We start from the raw sequence: 19,256 nt of genomic DNA on the forward strand, positions 1-19,256 counted from the left end.
AGTAGTTATTCTAGGTTACTTGTATTTTTTCTTATTCCCTTTTAATGGTTTGCTTTAAATGATTTTATTGTATGTTAAAAATTTTTTGGATATAGTTAGTAGTTAATATAAAAAAATAGAGTTAATAAAAAAACATGAAAAACATTTGCAGAGACCCCCTGAGGAGCTGGGGAAGAATGCAGAGGTGTTGGCATTCCCCACCTTGATGGTTGCTTATGTGTTCACAGACATAGGGGACTGTTGGTTTGATGGGCTGAGCCCTCTTCCATGAGACTTTCCCTTGGGAAGACAGTTGCAAAGGAGAGGCTAGGCCCACCTATAATTATGCCTAAGGGTCTGCTCTGGAATGACTTTTAGTTTCTCAGATGTGGCTCTCTCTCTAGCTAAGCCAACTTGGCAGGTGAAATCACTGTCCTCCCCCCCCCCCCCATGTGGGATCTTACACCCAGGGGAGTAAATCTCCCTGGCAATGTGGAATATGACATCCAGGGAGGAATCTAGACCTGGCATCATGGGATGGAGAATATCTACTTGACCAAAAGAGGTATATGAAAGGAAATGAAATGAGCTTCAGTGGCAGAGAGATTCCAAAAGAAGCCAAGAGGTCACTCTGGTGGGCACTCTTATGCATAATATAGACAACCCCTTTTATAGTCTAATGAATTGGATTAGCTAGCAATAAATACCTGAAAGTATCAAACTACAACCCAGAATCCTTGAATCTTGAAGATGATTTTATAAAAATGTAGCCTATGAAAGATGACAATGTGATTGGGAAAGCCATATGGACCACACTCCCCTCTGTCTAGTGTATGGATGGATGAGTAGAAAAATGAGGGCAAAAAAAGGCACCCAGTGTTCTTTTTTACTTTAATTATTCTTTTTCACTTTAATTTTTATTCTTATTATTTTTGTGTGTGTGATAATGAAAATGTTCATAAATTAATTTTGGTGATGAATGCACAACTATATAATGGTACTGTGAACAACTGAATGTATGCTTTGCATGACTGCATGGTTTATGAATATATCTCAATAAAATTGAATTTAGAGAAAAAAAGTAATCCATGCTCATGGTAAATTAGAAATAGAAATGTAAATAATAAAAGAATGATGCATTATACCATAACATGTTAATTCCAGCTCTGGAACTAGGGAGAAGGAGTCAAGCTCTCACCTGGGATTCACAATGCAAATGGGAAACCAAAGCCTCAAGAATCAAGAAAAAATAATTAGGCAATGCTTTCAAATACCAATTTTTTTTTCATTTTTTAAATTTGGAATATAACATATACACATAAAAGTGATATTTTCAAAGAGAAATTTCAGAAGTTGGTAGAGAAGAAATTTCAAAAACTGTTATAGCTAATATTTCAGTTATTTTCTTATTGTGAAATATAACATATATACAGAAAAGTGATAACTTTCAATGTACATATTAACACATAGTTATAGGGCAAATTTCAAAAAATGTTATGCGTTACAGTTCCACAATTTCAGTTATTTCAGTATTGTGAAGTATAATACATTTGCAGAAAGGTGACATCAAATATCAAATTAATTTTTAAAATCCAGAAAGAACTAAATATAGAAAATTTAAATAAAGGGATCCATCCATGCACTTGCTAATCCCTGACTCAATTGCCTTACCCCAATCCCAGCATTGTTTTCAAAGCCTTGCCTCCTCCTCCCACCAGCATTCATACGAAGGCTGCATCATGAGTTTTTAGGTCAAGGATATGCTAAAGGTAGTAACCCCAGTCTAATGATGTACAATATTTTATTTTAACAAGGCTTATCATGGTTGCACATCTAAGTAGCCAGATATTCAGTGTAAAAATCAGCAGCTCTGGCCTTGGCAAAGGCATTTTCTGCTGCTGATATTTTGCCTCCTACCTCTTCATGCCCAAGTGAGATTTTGTGGGCAATTCTTAATTTCTTAGTGTGAATACATTCTTTGATGGAAAGAAAGTACCAGGGCCTGTGGGTCTTAAATATTTGGGGACACAAACACCCTAGAAATACTGAGCCAGGAATTGGGAGGGTCTTTGAGCCTCAGCTTTATTCTTCCTATTGCTAATGGAAGACTTTAAATTGAAACCCACAAAATATCAAGCCAGTTGCTCTTAGTGATGTTTTAAAAATGTGGAGGATCAACATATGTTGGGGACAATTAAGGTAGCATGTATAAAATCCACCCTCAGCGATGCCGGAGATATGCAACATGACCACTAGGGCTGATGCAATAGCGGCTTAAGTTGCCCTCAGCCTTCTACGGAAGTGATAGCCGTTCGCGCCTAAGATTCGCACCTAGAGTGCTAGCTTTACTACCTGCCTTCTACCCCAGCAACAGTAGCCACCAATCCTGTGCTAGCCTTACATCTGCCATCCACCCTAGCAACAGCAGCAGCCAATCCTAGACCGCCACCCGCCTTTGCAGCCACCAATCCTAGGCCGCCACCCGTTCGTACTAGCCACTCCCTCTACCTTAGAGTATATATACCCTGCCTCTTCAATAAAGTTTTGCAGCTTGATCAGAAACCTGTCTTGCTGTTGTTCTTCGTGTCTCTTGTCCCATACCATTCTTCCCTCGCAGGAGCTGGAGCCTCGGTTGATCGTCCCGCGGGCTGGGACAAACATAAGGTAAGATAGTTACTGAAAACCTCTACCAGAGATTCTGTGTATAAAAGAACAAATATCATTTGCTCAGAACTCTAGAGAATGGTGAAAGCTACAGAAGATTCCCACAAATGCTGAATTGAAGAAACAGAAAAATAAGAGATATGAAATTTTGGTCTCAGACCATACAGTCTTCTTCCCTACCACTCATTTGGTCCCATGAGTCTTGTGAGGGCCCAGGCAGTGGCTGTGATCCCTCCCTCCTCCAACCATGGGCACAGACTATAAAATCTTTCAGAGTGAGACAGATATCCAAGTATATCCAGACACAGAGACAGAAGTCCACACCCATGGCAGGATGAAGTCCATTTGGAAATGCAGAATTAAAAAGGACATCAAAGAGGAGCTTCCAAAATGTTGTATGAGGGAGAGTATGTCAGAAACTACTCATTTCCCTAAAGCAGCAATTAGCCATGAAGAAAATATCTGCATCAACTCTCTGAGGACCTGGGATATATGGGAAGACACTTCAATGCCCAGGTCAGTGAAGGACAAAAGGACTGAGGAAATATGGGCAGAAACTATAGTTCTGGGAGTGGCAACTGGTGCCCATCCCACTCCTTTGAGGGAAGCAGTAACAGGCAGCCCAATCTTTGCCTGTGGAATGGCTGCAGGCAGGGGCAGCTGAGAGGGTCCTCTGCCCAAAGTATAGAGGGAGACACAGCCCAACATGAGACAGATACTGACCTCTAGAAGGAGAAAATGGGATGGCTGCAGCTTCAGCCCCTACCACTGTTTGGTTTTGAAGAACACCTTCTGCTGGGAAAGCCAGAAAGTGCAGGGGATAAAAAGCAGGACAGAAAGGGCATGGATAGCTGGCCCTGTTTTGGATGGGAAATATTGGAGAACCAACTGTCAAAGCAGTGCCTTAATACAAACCCAAGCAACTAATTCCTACATAAGAGAGAACAATATACTTCAAAAAATATCCATGGAGACAATCAGCCTGAAAAACACAAGGCATTCTAAAGCATAGTAAGATATAGCCCAGTCAAATGAAAAAAGTTAAAAATTGTAGGAGATACACAACATGGAACAACTAATCAATGATATTCAAATAAACCCCCTAATTTGTGACTACAACCTATCAAAAGTTATGGAATGCAGTGAAGGCAGTGCTGACAGGATATTTATATCCCTAAGGGCCTACATCCAAAAGGAAGAGAGAGGTAAAACCGATGATCAAACTGAAAACCTGAATAAAAGAGAAAGATCAGCACACTAATCACAAAGCAAGCAGAAGGAAATAAATAACACAGTTTAGAGCAGAAATAAATGAAATGGAGAATAAAAAATAGAGAAAATTCATAAAACCAAAAGTTGGTTCTTTGAGAAGGTAAATAAAATAAAGGAAATGTTAGCTAGACTGAGAAAGAGAAAGCAAGAGAAGATGCAAATAAATAGATCAGAAATAAGAGGGGGTCATTACCGTGGATTCTGAAGAAATAAAAAAATTCATGAGTTACTCTGAAAAACTGTATGCCAATAAACTAGGGAAATTAGATGAATTGGACAGCATTCTAGAAAGACACAAACAACAAGAAAAGAGACTGAATCAGCCATAAAAAAAATAAAAGACCAGATGGCTTCACAGGTGGATTTTACCATTTCAAGAACAATTAATACTGTTCCTGTCAACACTATCTAGTTCATTCTATGAAGCCAAACAACACCCTAACAACATAGCCCCATAAAGATACTAAATGAAAACTAAAGCCCAATCTTTCAAATGGATATAGATGTAAAAATCCTTAAAAAAAAATACTTGCAAATTGAATCCAAATCCACAATAAAAACAAACAAACTTATTCACCATGAGCAAATGGGTTTGATTACATGCATGCAAGGGTGGTTCAACACAAGAAAATCAGTTAATTTAATACCCCACATTTACAAACAAAAAGAGAACATAACATAATAATCTCATTTTTATCCAGGAAAGACATTTCACAAAATTCAGCATCCTATCTTGTAAAAATACTTTGAAGGTAGGAATTAAAGGAAACTTCCTCCACAAGATAAAGCCAAATATTATAAAACCACTGCTAACATCATACTAACTTGTGAGAGACTGAAATCTTTCCCCCTTAGATCAGGAACAAGTCAAGCATGCCCAATATCACCATTGTTATTCAACATTGTGCTAGTAAATGAAATAAAAGGCATCTAAATTGGAAAGGAAAAATTAAAACTTTTGCTGTTTGCAGACATAATCCTATATTTAGACAGTCTTGGAAAAAAAGCACATCAAAGCTACTTGATCTAATAAAAAACTTCAGCAATGTAGCAGGATACAAGTTCGCCACACAAAAATCAGTGACATATTATCATACACTAGTCATGAGCTATCTGAGGAGGTAATTAGCAAAAAATTCCATTTTGCATACCAAGTAAGAGTCAAATATCTAGGAATATATTTAACCAGAATCCAAGGAAACTACTCAGAAAACTGCAACACAAAGCTAAAAGAAATAAAAAAGACCTAAAAAAAAAAATGGAAAGACACATTGTGTTCAAGGATTGGAAGGCTGTCTTTAAAATGACAACTCTACCCAAATTGATCAACAGATTCAATGCAATACCAATGAAAATTTCACCTGTCTACTCTGCAAAAATGGAAAAGCTATTTAACAAATTTATTTGGATAGGTTAGGTGCCTCAAATGGCCAAAACATCATGAAAAAGAAGAAAGTAGGAGGTCATATACTGCCCAATATTAGAGACAACAGCAGTCAAAACTACATAGTAGTGGCATAAAGATAGATATATCAATCAATGGAATCAAATTTAGGGTTCAGAAATACACCCTCAGATATGTGGTCAATTGATTTTTGACAAGGCTTCAAAGTCCCCTCAACCAGGACAGACTATTGTTTTCACTGAATGATGCACTGAATGATGCATACCAATATGCAAAAGACTGAAAGAGTACTCCAGTCTCACACTCTATAAAAAGTTAACTCAAGATAGATCAAAGTCCTAAATATAGGAACCAGTACCATAAAACTCCTAGAAGTAAATGTAGGAAAACATCTTCAAGATCTAGCCAAAGCACAGGCAATGGAAGAAAAAATAAACAAAAAAACTGAAAGTTCCTGTGCTTCAAAGAACCTTGCCAAATGGTGGAAAAGCAAAAGCAAAAAGGCAGCCTATGCAATGGGAGATGATATTTGGAAACCACATATCAGACAAGGGTTTAATATCCAGAATATATAAAGGGATCCTACAACTCAACAACAGAAAGACAAATAACCCAATTAAAAAACAGGCAAAAGACATGGACAGACACTTTTCTGAAGGGAAAATACAAATGGCTCAAAAACATATGAAAAAATGTTCAACTTCACAGGCTATCAGGGAAATGCAAATCAAAACCACAATGAGATATCATCTCACACCTACCAGAATAGCCATTATTCAGACAACAGAAAATTACAAGTGCTGGAGAGGATTTGGAGAAAGAGGCACACTCATTCACTCTTGGTGGGAATATGGAATGGTGCAACCACTCTGGAAGACAGTGTGGAGGTTCCTCAGCAAGCTAAGTATAGATTTGCCATATTACCCAGCTATTCCACTGCTAGGCATACATTCAGAGGAACTGAAAATTAAGACACAAATGGACATTTGTAAATCAATGTTTATTGTGGCATTATTCATGATTGTTAAGAAATGGAAACAGTCCAAATATATATCAATAGATGAGTGGATAAATAAACTGTGGTATACACACATGATGGAATATTATGCAGATGTAAGACAGAACAAAGACATGGAACATACAATAACATGGATGAAAATTGAAGTCATTATGTTGAGTGAAGTTAGCCAGAAAGAAAAGGAAAAATTCTTTATGGTTTCACTAATGTGAGCTAACATTAATAACATTAAGGGTTAAAGGCTGATAACACAAGCTATCAGGAGAGTGAAAGAGGGTAGAGGTCAGGCATTTGATGCTGTAGGAATATAGACTGTTTAGCAGGATTGATTGTATAGATCCAGAGATGGACAGCATAATACTGTGTGATATTTAGCACAATATTTTAAGTACACTGAACAAAGAAATCTGTGAGTAAAGATGAAAGAGGTGGGATAGGGGAATGTATGACACCAGAAGGAAAGATAGATGATAAAGACTGGGACTGTAGAACTAAGCAAAAACTGGAGTGTCTAATGACTGTTACTAAATGAACAAATATAAAAATATTTTTACATGTGGGAGAACAAATGAATGTCAGCCATAAAGAGTGTTGAGAAAGGGATGGTATTGGGGAAAAAACATAATCAAAGCAAACTGGAGCCTATGGCCAACAGTATCACTTTAATATGCTTCCATTAAATGAAACAAAGGCAATATACAAAAGCCAAGTGTGTATGAGAGGCGGATATATCAGAGGGATATGGGATTCTAGGTAGTGGTGGTGTTGTCTGTCATTATTATTATTATATTGTATGACATTTTATTTTTCTTTTTATTATCTTTTTTATTACTCACTAAAAATTCTTTTTCATAGTAATAAAAAAAACATGGCAAAGCAACTGACTCTACAAAGAAAATATTTGGAACAACATAGCTGATAAGGGTTTCACATTCAAAATATATCAAGAAAACCCACAACTCAACTAAATAAAGACAATCCAATTATAAAATGGGCAAAAGACATGAAAAGACAATTTTCCAAAGAGGAAGTACAAATGGTGAAAAAACACATGAAAAGTTACTCAGATTCACTAGCTATTATGGAAATGCAAGTCAAAACCACAATGAGATATCATTTCACACCTACTAGAATGGCCAACATTAGCAAAACAGGAAGTAACTGTCAGTGAGGATATGGAGAACAGGAACACTTCTTCATTGCTGATAGAAATGTAAAATGTTACAGCCACTGTAGAGGATGGTTTGGTGGTTCTGCAGGAGCTATGAAAACAGTTGTCATTGTCAGCATTCATCTCTTTACACCTCAAACCTGGAATTTCCGTTAGAAGAAGATTGAGCCTTATTAGGTCATGATTCAGTGGGTTTGGGCTTCATTGAAGCAATGTCCCACTCAATAAGAGTATAGGGGCATACAATAATTTGAAAAAAGTGTTCTCAAGAATTCAAATTCAACACATATTTACTAAAGGAGGACACAAGTTTAAAAGAAAAAATTTGCAGTGTAAAAATAGATACCTTACCAAAGCTGGAACTCCTGCCTCAACCAGATACAGCTGGATATGAAATAAGAGAGCCACCTCCAATCTAACAGAGTATTTATAGAGGCTTTGATTTAGGATACATTCAATTAAATCATATTCTATTTTTATGTCTGAACCATGGGTGATGAAATACCAGTAGGGAACTACAGGTGAGTCAAAAACAAAGGAGGGTATTCACAGCATTACCAGAGATTCAAACATAACCTTGTATGTTTGTAATAATTTACTGGAGATATTTCAACTAATTAAGTTATGACTTTGTAAGAGCTATACAATACATCTTTTACTTAAAAATTAGAAGAGAAATTACTATCCTTATATCTAACAGTATGATTTTCTTATTTCATTCTATAATTAGTCTAGCATTGCCTAATATTATGTCCCTCACTTCCTCCTTTTCTACTTGGGCTAGTTTAGCATCTCAATATAATCTTCTAATATAGCACTCAAAGGATATGAATCATCTCCCCTATTTATTGTAGTAAGGGGTTTCCACTTTCTTTCATTTGGAAACTGTAATTGGATGTTTTTGGTTAAGAGCTCTGTTAAATATGTTTCTATATCAGAAGGAATAATTGGTTCTTCACTGTCAGAACAGAAGGTATCAGGTGGTTTATAAGAGCTGCAGGGCTCCACAGTTATCTGATCTTTACAAAGAGGGAAGGAGTCAGCATCTTCATCATCAGATTCCTCAGTGGATGTACTGTCCTGAAATACCTGCATCACCATCTCGCACTGATTGCTTCCTACCTTCTCTCTATATTCTATTCCATCTTTAAGTTACTATCTGGATCTCCTTGTTCTCCTATGTACATTCCATGAGGACTAATTAACATTGCCTTCTGGAATTCTTGCCTTTGCTGAAATTGACTGCACCCATAAGAAGGATGTATTTGGCTAGGGTTAGTAGCCCAATTACTTAAAATAGAGACTGCTTTACTGATATGTTCTGACAGTAGAGTTCTTTTTTTTTAAGTTAAACATTAATAAACATTCACTTTTATTTGATTTACATTCCTTGAGTAAATTGAGTACCAATTGTATGGCAGATACATAGCTACATAACCAAGTTATTTTCCAAAACAAAATAGATTATACTTCTTTGGAACAGAGAAATATATATGGACATTGATATTTTTCATGTTTATAAAAAAGTTGTTACATAGTTTTAATTTATAGAAATAGTTATATGACACCAAGTAATTATACAATGAATGTCTTTATTTTCAGCAATGAGTGGTAAAGGAGCAACACACCAAGAACCATGCAAAGTGCCTTGGAAACCAACAGAAAAATAGATCTTAACTTTATGAATATATTCCCTTGTGAACAAGAGATTTATTTTTGCAGACACTTCCATAATTCCTTTGAGTTTTGTATGTTGTTTGCAGTTTGCAAATGTCTGTACATTAGTATACCTTACAGTAATACCACTCTTTGTTTTAGAAAAAGATAACACTCCACATTTAATGTATAGTTCCACAAATGATACTTTTTCATGACCAGTTGAAATTGCAGAGAATATTTCTTTAGAAACATAAGCAGAACCTGGAACTATATTTTCATATAGCATATACTATGATTTGGCATTTTTGAAATTAAATTTCCAGAGTATTATTTGAAACTGCATGAATGAAAAAGAAAACATCAGTCATATTTTGGAGACAGCAGAGTGTAAATCTGTGAACAACCACATCAAGGCTAATTTCAATTGTTCTTTGTATAATAAATGTAAATTAGTATTCCAGCTATTCTGCAATATGTAAATACTGTAAATAAACACAATAAGTAAAGTGTTTGTTATAATGAATTGTCTTCAAGGTGATTCTTTACTTCCTCTCTAATAAGTTAATTTACTGGAAATCCCTGTTCTACAAATCAATTCAAATTATTACACCAACAGAATGCTACAGAATATATAAAGCATAAATAAATAAAACTTAAAAGGCTAAAAATCCCTCTAAGGGACAATTAAATTCATTTTTTTTAACAGTAGAGGCCATTACAGAGCAGTGACAGGATTTCTTAAGCAAGACCCCAATAGGACCTGATCTGGTAGTAAATATTCAAATAAGCTTGCATCCCTGAATTTCCCATGATTTTGTAATTATGAAAACACAAACTAAGAGACCATAAAATTTCTAAATAGTACCAGATTTTTACATGTAGATATATTTTAAATTCATCTGTCTGGATCCAATATTAAAAAGTTAACTTGAATTCAGCAGAACAATGAGTTTCTGTATTCCTATGATCTTATAAACAGATGAAACTGGATATAACTTAACATTAATGTATGACAATTAGTTTGAATATCAGTATTTAAAAATAGCTATGTAAAAATTAAACAAATATATGATTTTATCTATAAACATAAATGCACAGAAAAAAGTAAGAAATTTCTTTGGGATTCATTAAGCAATTACTGAAATGATAGGGCAGGGTGTAACTTTTGAAGCATCCTTAATTCTTTCTAATTGCAGTTAATTACTTGACATTTTCTTCTGAATCTTTACATTTTAGGGGTACAATGATCAAATTCAAATTTTTGTCATCTCCTAGGAATAGTTTTTGAGAGTAAGACTGTCATCAAGTAATTCCATTAGGTCACTGAAATTACTAGGGAGCTAGAAAAATGGTTACCAAATCTTTCAGTAATCACATTAGTGCGGTCTTTTTTGTCTTCTCATACTTTTCTTGGTGGAGTGGCAGGAAAGATAACTGTCATAATAAAGGACAAATGAAACATCAGGCACAAGTGAGTTTTAAGATACAAGTGTTCCATACATACCAAATGAGACCCAGGAGAAATAAATGCCCTAACCAAAGTTTCACATCATTTATTCTTTTAAAACTCTTAATATTCTTTTAGCCTTTGGATGAATATTGCTTTTTAAGGTTTCTTAGGATTTCAGATCACTATGAATGCAGAAGTTTAGCAAATTAATATGATCAATTACCTAACTGTGCTATGCGGGGGCATAATTTGGGAGGTACCATATGTAAGTTGGAAGAGAGGGAAACTGGAATCAAACGACGGAACTATCATGCTCCACTAACAGATAATAGGCAAGTACAAAGAATATAGCACATTCTGGTTTCAATGATCTCTAACTTCTTTCACAAGTTAGACATTATTATACGTGGAAGCAATGTGCTCATTTTCATCATTTTACTTCCTAACATCAAAGATAAATATGCTCATGTAACAACACATCAATTGAAAGGGAAAATACAGGCATTGACTTTTAATCTTTCTTCATTTGTCAATAAAAAGGCAGGTAGACACATATTTATAATTATATTTTTATACTCCTCAGTTTATTTTGAAAACTACCTTCTCTGATATATATATCCAAATGAATTTGAAATTATAGTTATCTCAAAGTACACAGAAATTACCTATATTCTCCTATAAATGAAACAGTGATAAAAGAACACTTACATTATTTAAGGGCTTCAACATAACAGAAATCTCTTTTTCCAGCTTTTTAAACTATTTTTCCCATCTAATCCAATATGTAATACTTGACATTTAGGTTATATGTGCATATAAAACAGACACATTTGTCAAGTGAGCATAAGATGAAACAGCATACAGTGTCCTTTCTGGATATAAATTTTCATTTTTTTTTTTTAAGATAACTGCTTTACTTCCAACATGTTCCTACTTTACCCCAAGAAAATTACCTAATATAGCAACATTTCTGTGAACTTGTTCCTACTATATCCATCAGAAATTAACAGACCATAGTCATTCCTGGGCATCCCCAGAATGTTAAATAGCTTATCTGTTCTCCTTGGATTATTGTTCCCCCTTCCTTAATTGCTCTCTATTGCTAGTTCCCCTACATTCTACATTATAAACCATTTGTTTTACATTTTTCAAAGTTCACATTAGTGGTAGCATATATTTCTCTTTTTGTGCCTGGCTTATTTCGCTCAACATTATGTCTTCAAGATTCATCCATGTTGTCATATGTTTCACGAGATTGTTCCTTCTTATTGCCGTGTAGTATTCCATCGTGTGTATATACCACATTTTATTTATCCACTCATCTGTTGAAGGACATTTGGGTTGTTTCCATCTCTTGGCAATTATGAATCATGCTGCTATGAACATTGGCGTGCAGATATCTGTTCGTGTCACTGCTTTCCGATCTTCTGGGTATATACCAAGAAGTGCAATCACTGGATCGAATGGTAACTCTATATCTAGTTTTCTAAGGAGCTGCCAGACTGACTTCCAGAGTGGCTGAACCATTATACAGTCCCACCAACAATGAATAAGTGTTCCAATTTCTCCACATCCCCTCCAGCATTTGTAGTTTCCTGTTTGTTTCATGGCAGCCACTCTAATCAGTGTCAGATGGTATCTCATTGTGGTCTTAATTTGCATCTCTCTAATAGCTAGTGAAGCTGAACATTTTTTCATGTGTTTCTTGGCCATTTGTATTTCCTCTTCAGAGAACTGTCTTTTCATATCTTTTGCCCATTTTATAATTGGGATGTCTGTACTCTTGTCATTGAATTGTAGGATTTCTTTATATATGCAAGATATCAGTTTTTGTCAGAAACATATAAATTCTCAGAGGCAAGGTGGTCCAAATGGGAGAGAAAAAGACTTCCTCATAAAATAAACTAGATAAACAAAAATTAAGAATAATGCTAAAGATTTATTCCATACCATAAATCATTTTTCTTTCCTATCCTTCTAACATTCAAGTGTGCACTCTGGGCAAGTGTGAGTCAAAATACTTCCAATCAAGATTATGAAGCCCTATGATTAGGGATTTCTAATTCAGTAGGATGCCCTGGGGTAAAAAAGAGAGGTAGTATAGGTGAATAGAGGACATCTGTCCATCAAGTTATACATATCTACTTAATAAAGAGGTAGATTATTTAAAAGTCTCATAGGGCTCAGATATTGACTTGGGCCTGAAAGTGATGTTTTAATTACTTATTAAGCATATTAGAATGACAGCCATTACTGGATTAGTACCTTAAGGTTAAACACTGGAAAGAAATGATTGTTATAAAACACACACAGAACATAGTATTTTGTGGTTCTACTGTTTTGCTTTTTCCACTGTTTTTGTAATTGGGGCAAGATAAGTGGTCCAACTTGTTTAAGAACATTTAATGTACCCCATAAACTGTCTGAATCAAAGATTTTTATTAATTCTTCTGCCAAACACAACATCGACTTCCATCTACAATTATTTTTTAAGATAAAAAACAATAAGTCAACTAAAAAAAAAGTTGTGGCCATGAGCTATGAAGCACTACACTTTTAACACACCGATTGACTGAAAAACCTAGAACATCACTGTTTAAGATGTGAATCATTGTTGTCCTTCAGCAATGAATGGATGCAGCTTTACTGTGACTTCTCCAAAAATGCTTTGCAGCACCTAACACACTGAAGGTAAACAGTCTCAAAGTCAGAGTCATTCCCATAATAGGGATCCTCAATAATAAGTTGTTATTGTGGATCATCACTCCCAAGTAGTTCAATTTTCGCTTTGTGGTTTTTAACTGCACTACCTTTTCTATTCAGATCTCTCAGATTGCTTTCATCCATACACAGTATATAATCAAATGTGGCAACGTCTTCTTTGGTAACCTGCCGGGCCATGTGATTCATAGGAATATCATGCTTCTTCATGCACTTTTGCCCTCAATATTCAGGAGGGTTTCCTATCTCATAAGTGGATGTTGCAGCACTGTCTATCCTCCAATTATCTGAAATATTTTGATCAGTTACAAGCTTTCTGAAAACTGCTTCTGCAATGGGTGATCAATAAATGTTACCCAAACATACAAACAGCACTGACTTGGGTGGCTGCGCTGCCATCTTCTCTGAAGCAAAGAGCGGCAGAGAGAGCGACAGTAGAGTTCTTATACCTGGATTAAAATCTAAAGGATATTTGCAGTATTCTGTTACTTGTTTATCTAATTCAGGGTGATCAAAATCTAAATACAATAGAATTGTTTTTTCTCCTTCTTAGGGGTTTCCAAAACCAGTAATCATATTATACATCCAAACATTACTTAGGATTACATTACATTTAAACTTGCCAGCACACCAAGTGGCATTTTTACAGCAAAGAAAAATCAAAATTCCAAGTCACTGTCACATCTCCAAGTCATGGAGAGTTGAAACCTATTGAGATCATTATCTTGGAAGATCTCCTCCATGGCGATGTGTACAGGATCTCCTGTCTGGCTGCATAGGTATTCTGGCATATCAGAATGCTTTGTAGATGTGACATCCTGCTCAGCAGTGGAAATGGAGCTGTTGTTGGGACATGGGCTCAATATCTGGTGCCAGCATGCCTGTTTGTGATGCTTTGCACCAGGTTGGGTGTCCCCACATCTTCTAGAGTTCTTACAAGAAGGAATGGGTGATGGCAAGGCATACATCAGGAAAATTTATTAGATGTCTTTTTAACTCTTGAATAGTAACCTGGGTGCTATGTTCAATTTTTAATTGAAGGAAGCACTCAGATTTTGGACTGATATCATGAAACATGTATTTTCTATCCAGGAACTCTTCTTCACATAATTTTACATGCATATTTCAGACTGAGTTTGTTAGTTTTAGTTACAATAAAGGCACTATCTAAATGATACATTAGATTCCTAAGGTTATGAGGAGTGTTCAGTGTTAAAACAGCAGATTGAAATTTCCACTTACATCCTTCTTTATCAATCCTTGTATTAAGGATTTATGAAGATGCTCTAAAACAGAATTTTCTTGACCCTCTCCATGGTCCCTTGCTGATCCTTCTTTCCCCAAGAATTTGGAAGCCATGTTAGAATCCTGAAGACCAATACTGTAAGTATAATTATTAGAATGACTATGGGCTTAGCATAAGTTAATAGATAATGTATCAATTATTCCACCAAAGATACCTTTGATAGAAGTACTCACAAAACTGGCTACTGTTTTAGTGCCTGAGGCTGCAGCTGCTGCAGGCCAGATTTATTCCAGTGCTTCTTCTAGTTGTCTGACCCACTCTGGAGCCTACTCTTCATTCAGTCTAAGAAGGTCAGTTTTTATGTCTTCTGCTGCTCAATATTAGCCTATTTATCAGTGACCTTGACTTCAATCTTCATCAGTTTAGCTAAGAATCAACTAGGTGTGGTAATCTCAGTTGTATTTTTGGTATTTGAAAGTTACCCAAAGCAAGTTTTCTCTTTATGCAAGGGTTTCTTTAACATTTTTTCAAAGCATGTTCCTGTGTCATTGACAGTGATAATTGAGTATTGACATAGAAGTATATTACAGTCTGTAGTATCTGACATAACTACATAACTGCCATTCTTTAAAGGAATGAATTCAATATAGCAAGTAAACTGTCATTCCAGTTAGTGGACATTTACTCTCAGTTTTATTGCCACAAGATTGATGTAGAATAATTTATTCACAAATAAGATACTCTTTCTTTACATCCTCCTGGTTCTAGATAATATATTTCAGAATACTGACTAATATGGGTATAAAGTTGACATATCTTTATTAAAGTGAGTTGAGTTCCTGTTCTTAATATGTGTCCAATGTTTAATACTTGCCAGTTATTGAAGTATACTCCGTTAGGTAGAATTGTTTGATAATAAATCCCCATTTCCTAGATACTCTTGATTGGAGAGGTGTAGGTTTTCTTTATATCATATATAATGCTATTTATATCATATATGAGTGCTGTTCACTTAACTACTTGCATTCCATGTTGAGGAATATTAAGATCTGTGTTCCATTTAGTATTTTCCAGTAAATTCTCCCTTCTGTGGAGAGTATTCTAATATTTTGTATATAAGACTGTATCAACATAGCTGTAGTCAGTTCATCTATATGCTAGGGGTCCTCTATTTGGCTTCCATGAGTGTTACCACATGATCTTTTAACATATGTAACCCATCAGCTAACTGATTATCATTTAAGTCAGAAAGTTCAGATATTGTTGCTATTTAATTAGCCACCATGCCTTACTTTATGAAGTTTTTGAGTGTTAGTGAGTGTTCTAGTTTGCTAATGCTGCCAGAATGCAAAACACCAGAGATGGATTGGTTTTTATAAAAGGGGGTTTATTTGATTACACAGTTACAGTCCTAAGGCCATAAAATATACAAGGTAATGCATCAGCAATTGGGTACCTTCACTGGAGAATGGCCAGTGGTGTCTGGAAAACCTCTGTCTGGGAAGGCACATGGCTAGTATCTGCTCCAACTTCTGGTTTCAAAATGGCTTTCTCCCAGGATATTCCTCTCTAGGCTTCAGCTCCTCAAAAATGTCACACTTACTTGTTCCTGGGGGCATTTGTCCTCTCTTATCTTCTCTGGAGCAAAAGTCTGCTTTCAAAGGCCATCTTCAAAATGTCTGTAAGCTGAAGCTCCTCTCTCAGTTCCAGTGCTTTCTTCAAAGTGTCCCTCTTGGCTGTAGTTCCTCTTCAAAATGTCACTCTCAGCTGCACTGAGTTCCTTTTGTTTGCCAGCTCATTTATATGGCTCCAGTGATTTAATTTAGACCCACCCTGAATGGGTGGGGTAACACCTCCATGGAAATTACCCAAACAGAGTCATCACCCACAGTTGAGTGGGGCACATCTCCACAGAAACACTCAAAGAATTACAATCTGATCAACACTGATACATCTGCCCACACAAGATTACATCAAAGATAATGGCATTTTGGGGGACATAATACATTCAAACCAGTACAGTGAGGCTCCTTAATCCCCATTTTAAGGAACAAGAATTTCTTTTTGGTTACCATTAATTTGTATATTAGACATATTAAATTCATTAACTACCATATTGTATCTTCAGTTGAAAGTTCTTTGATATGAATAGTATGACTCTATACTTGAGTTATAAAAAGTTCATTCAATGAACTGATCACATTCTTTACATGATGATTTTTAGCTTCTGCTATACATTACTGGTATAATTTGTACATACCATATTTAAGCTTTACAATTTTCTTTCATCTTTATATATTGGCACAGGAGACATTTTTAGAATATGCTAATTTTCTCCAATCCTATTTAATTTTGGAGAAAGTCCATTTTGGATAATAAAGGCAGAAATTGCCAGGGGAAGACTGTGATTCATATTGATATTTAACCTGTTCTTGTATATTGTTTTGGGTCAGGAAAATTGATGTGCATAAGGGTGAACATTCTTAGCTTCAGTAAAGATAACACAGTCAGGTAATATGCTGCTTATATTCTTTTGAAAATTTCCAAAATCTCCTTCCTATTAAGAATAAGTAGAATATATGTTGCTTAGGAAGTAAATTAACTCTGGATGATTACAAAATTGAGTAATACTGGGAGTCTTGGATAACATGTCTGAAGATTTTCCATTAGAACTATTATTTTTTTCCAGTCTGAAGGCAGGGCATAATACTTCAATAGGACAGTTATATTATTTTTAATCATTGGAAATAATTTTTTTATTGAAAACTTGTTCGTGTTTAACCATAGTTATAGCAGCCTGCCCCAAGTATCATACAAATTGTTGGAACAAAGACAACCTGTTTACATGTAGCATTGCCTCCAGTCTTATATGCACCACTATGGGTATAATTTTGATCAGCAATAAGCCAATTTCTGGGTCTCATTATCTGTGGTTGAATGTAATACTTCTATGCATTAAGTCTGGTTGTATCAGAGATGCCAATAGATGAAAGTATGAGGCAATGATCTTGGATAATTTCGGGAGATGGCCAAGTTCTGTCAAGCCATGATCTACTAAGTAACATTGTCCAAATTCTTGAAACCCCCTTTGCTGTTGATATTGCTCCTGAGTGTATGAATGATCTAAAGGTAAGCAAAAGACAAGAAAATTTCTTGCAACTGGGAAAATTCATCAACAAAGTCACAATATTTTTGGCTTTGAGTTGTATATACTTGATTATCTTGTGCTAAACTTGAGGAATCTCTGAAGAGGATTTGTGACATACCCAAAGTTCATTTCATGCTATGACAGGCTTCAGGAATTGTTCCCAAAACATACCTTGTTGAAGATCGTGTATTTCTCTCTTTTTTTGGATTTTTTTATTTTATTTTATTTTTTATTTTGAAATAAATTCAAAGGTATAGGAACAGTTACAAAAACAACACTAACCCCATACACAGAAATCCATCATACCCTGAGCCCCCGCCCCCAATACCCTGATCCATCAACTTTAACATGCTGTCACATTACTATTTCTTTCCCTCCCTCCCTCCCTATCATCCATCATCTATTGCTCTGTCTTCCAAACATATGAGAGCTAGCTGCACACATCCTTGAACATACACTATAATTCATGTATACACTTCCCATGAACAAGAACATTATTTTATGCAATCCCATTAAGCACAGCTAAGAAGTACAAGAGATTCAACAATGATACAAAGCTTACATTCTATATTTCCTTTCCCTTATGTCTCAACTGTGTCCCTTTGAGCCTCCTGTCTTCCATCCTCCAATCCCATCCAAGTTCATCCTTGGCATTCAATTGTCATCTATTTAGAGTGTCTTTTTTTGTTTCAATTGCAGAGACATATATGCAGCCTAAATCTTCCCACTCCACCCCCTCCCTAGCCTTCTGTTAGTGGGATTAATCACATTTAGAATGTTGTAATGCTCTTTCCCACCATCCATTACTAGAAATTTCCCTTCACCTCAAATAGCAACCCTACACTCATTTCTTAACTCCCCATTGCCCCTTCCCCCATTTCTCTTAACCCATACTCTACTTTTCATCTCTGTGGTTATATTCTCTGGTAATTTCTTTGTGTTTACTGTGGGGCTTAAAATTAACCTCTTAAATCCATATCAATCTTGTTTTTCTTTGATACCACCTTCACTTCAATAGGACACATAAACTATGTTCCTATACTCCTCCATTCCCCCGCCTTTATATAGTTGTCTAAAATTACATATTTGACATTGAGTTCAAAACCACTAATTTGTCATTAGAGTTTGTGTATTTTATATCATGTAGGAAGTAAATAGTGGAGTTACAGTTCAAAAATTATTGACTTTTATTTGTATTCCATTGTGGTTGGAGAATGTGCTTTGAGTATATTCAATTTTTTTTTTTTTAATTTCTTGAGTCTTGTTTTATGTCTCAGCTTATGGCCCCCTCTGGAGAAAGAGCCGTGATCACTAGAGAAAAACGAGTGTCCTGGTGATTTGGGATGTAAGGTACTATATATGTCTGTTAAAATTCTCTATATCTTTTTCTCCTTTCTTTGTTTCTCTGTTGGTAGAGCTCCCTTTAGTATCTGAAGTAGGGCAGGTCTTTTATTGACAAAGTCTCTCAGCATTTGTTTGCCTGTGAAAAATTTAAGCCCTCCCTCAAATTTGAAGGAGAGTTT

General features: G+C 35.6%; 1 pseudogene; it reads right to left on the minus strand.

Annotated features, from left to right (window-relative positions):
• Nucleotides 1-13,261: 13,261 nt before the first annotated feature.
• On the minus strand, nucleotides 13,262-13,738 carry LOC119524717 (annotated as a pseudogene).
• Nucleotides 13,739-19,256: the final 5,518 nt, after the last annotated feature.

The sequence above is a fragment of the Choloepus didactylus genome (assembly GCF_015220235.1).
Source record: "Choloepus didactylus isolate mChoDid1 chromosome 11 unlocalized genomic scaffold, mChoDid1.pri SUPER_11_unloc4, whole genome shotgun sequence".
Lineage (NCBI taxonomy): Eukaryota > Metazoa > Chordata > Mammalia > Pilosa > Megalonychidae > Choloepus > Choloepus didactylus.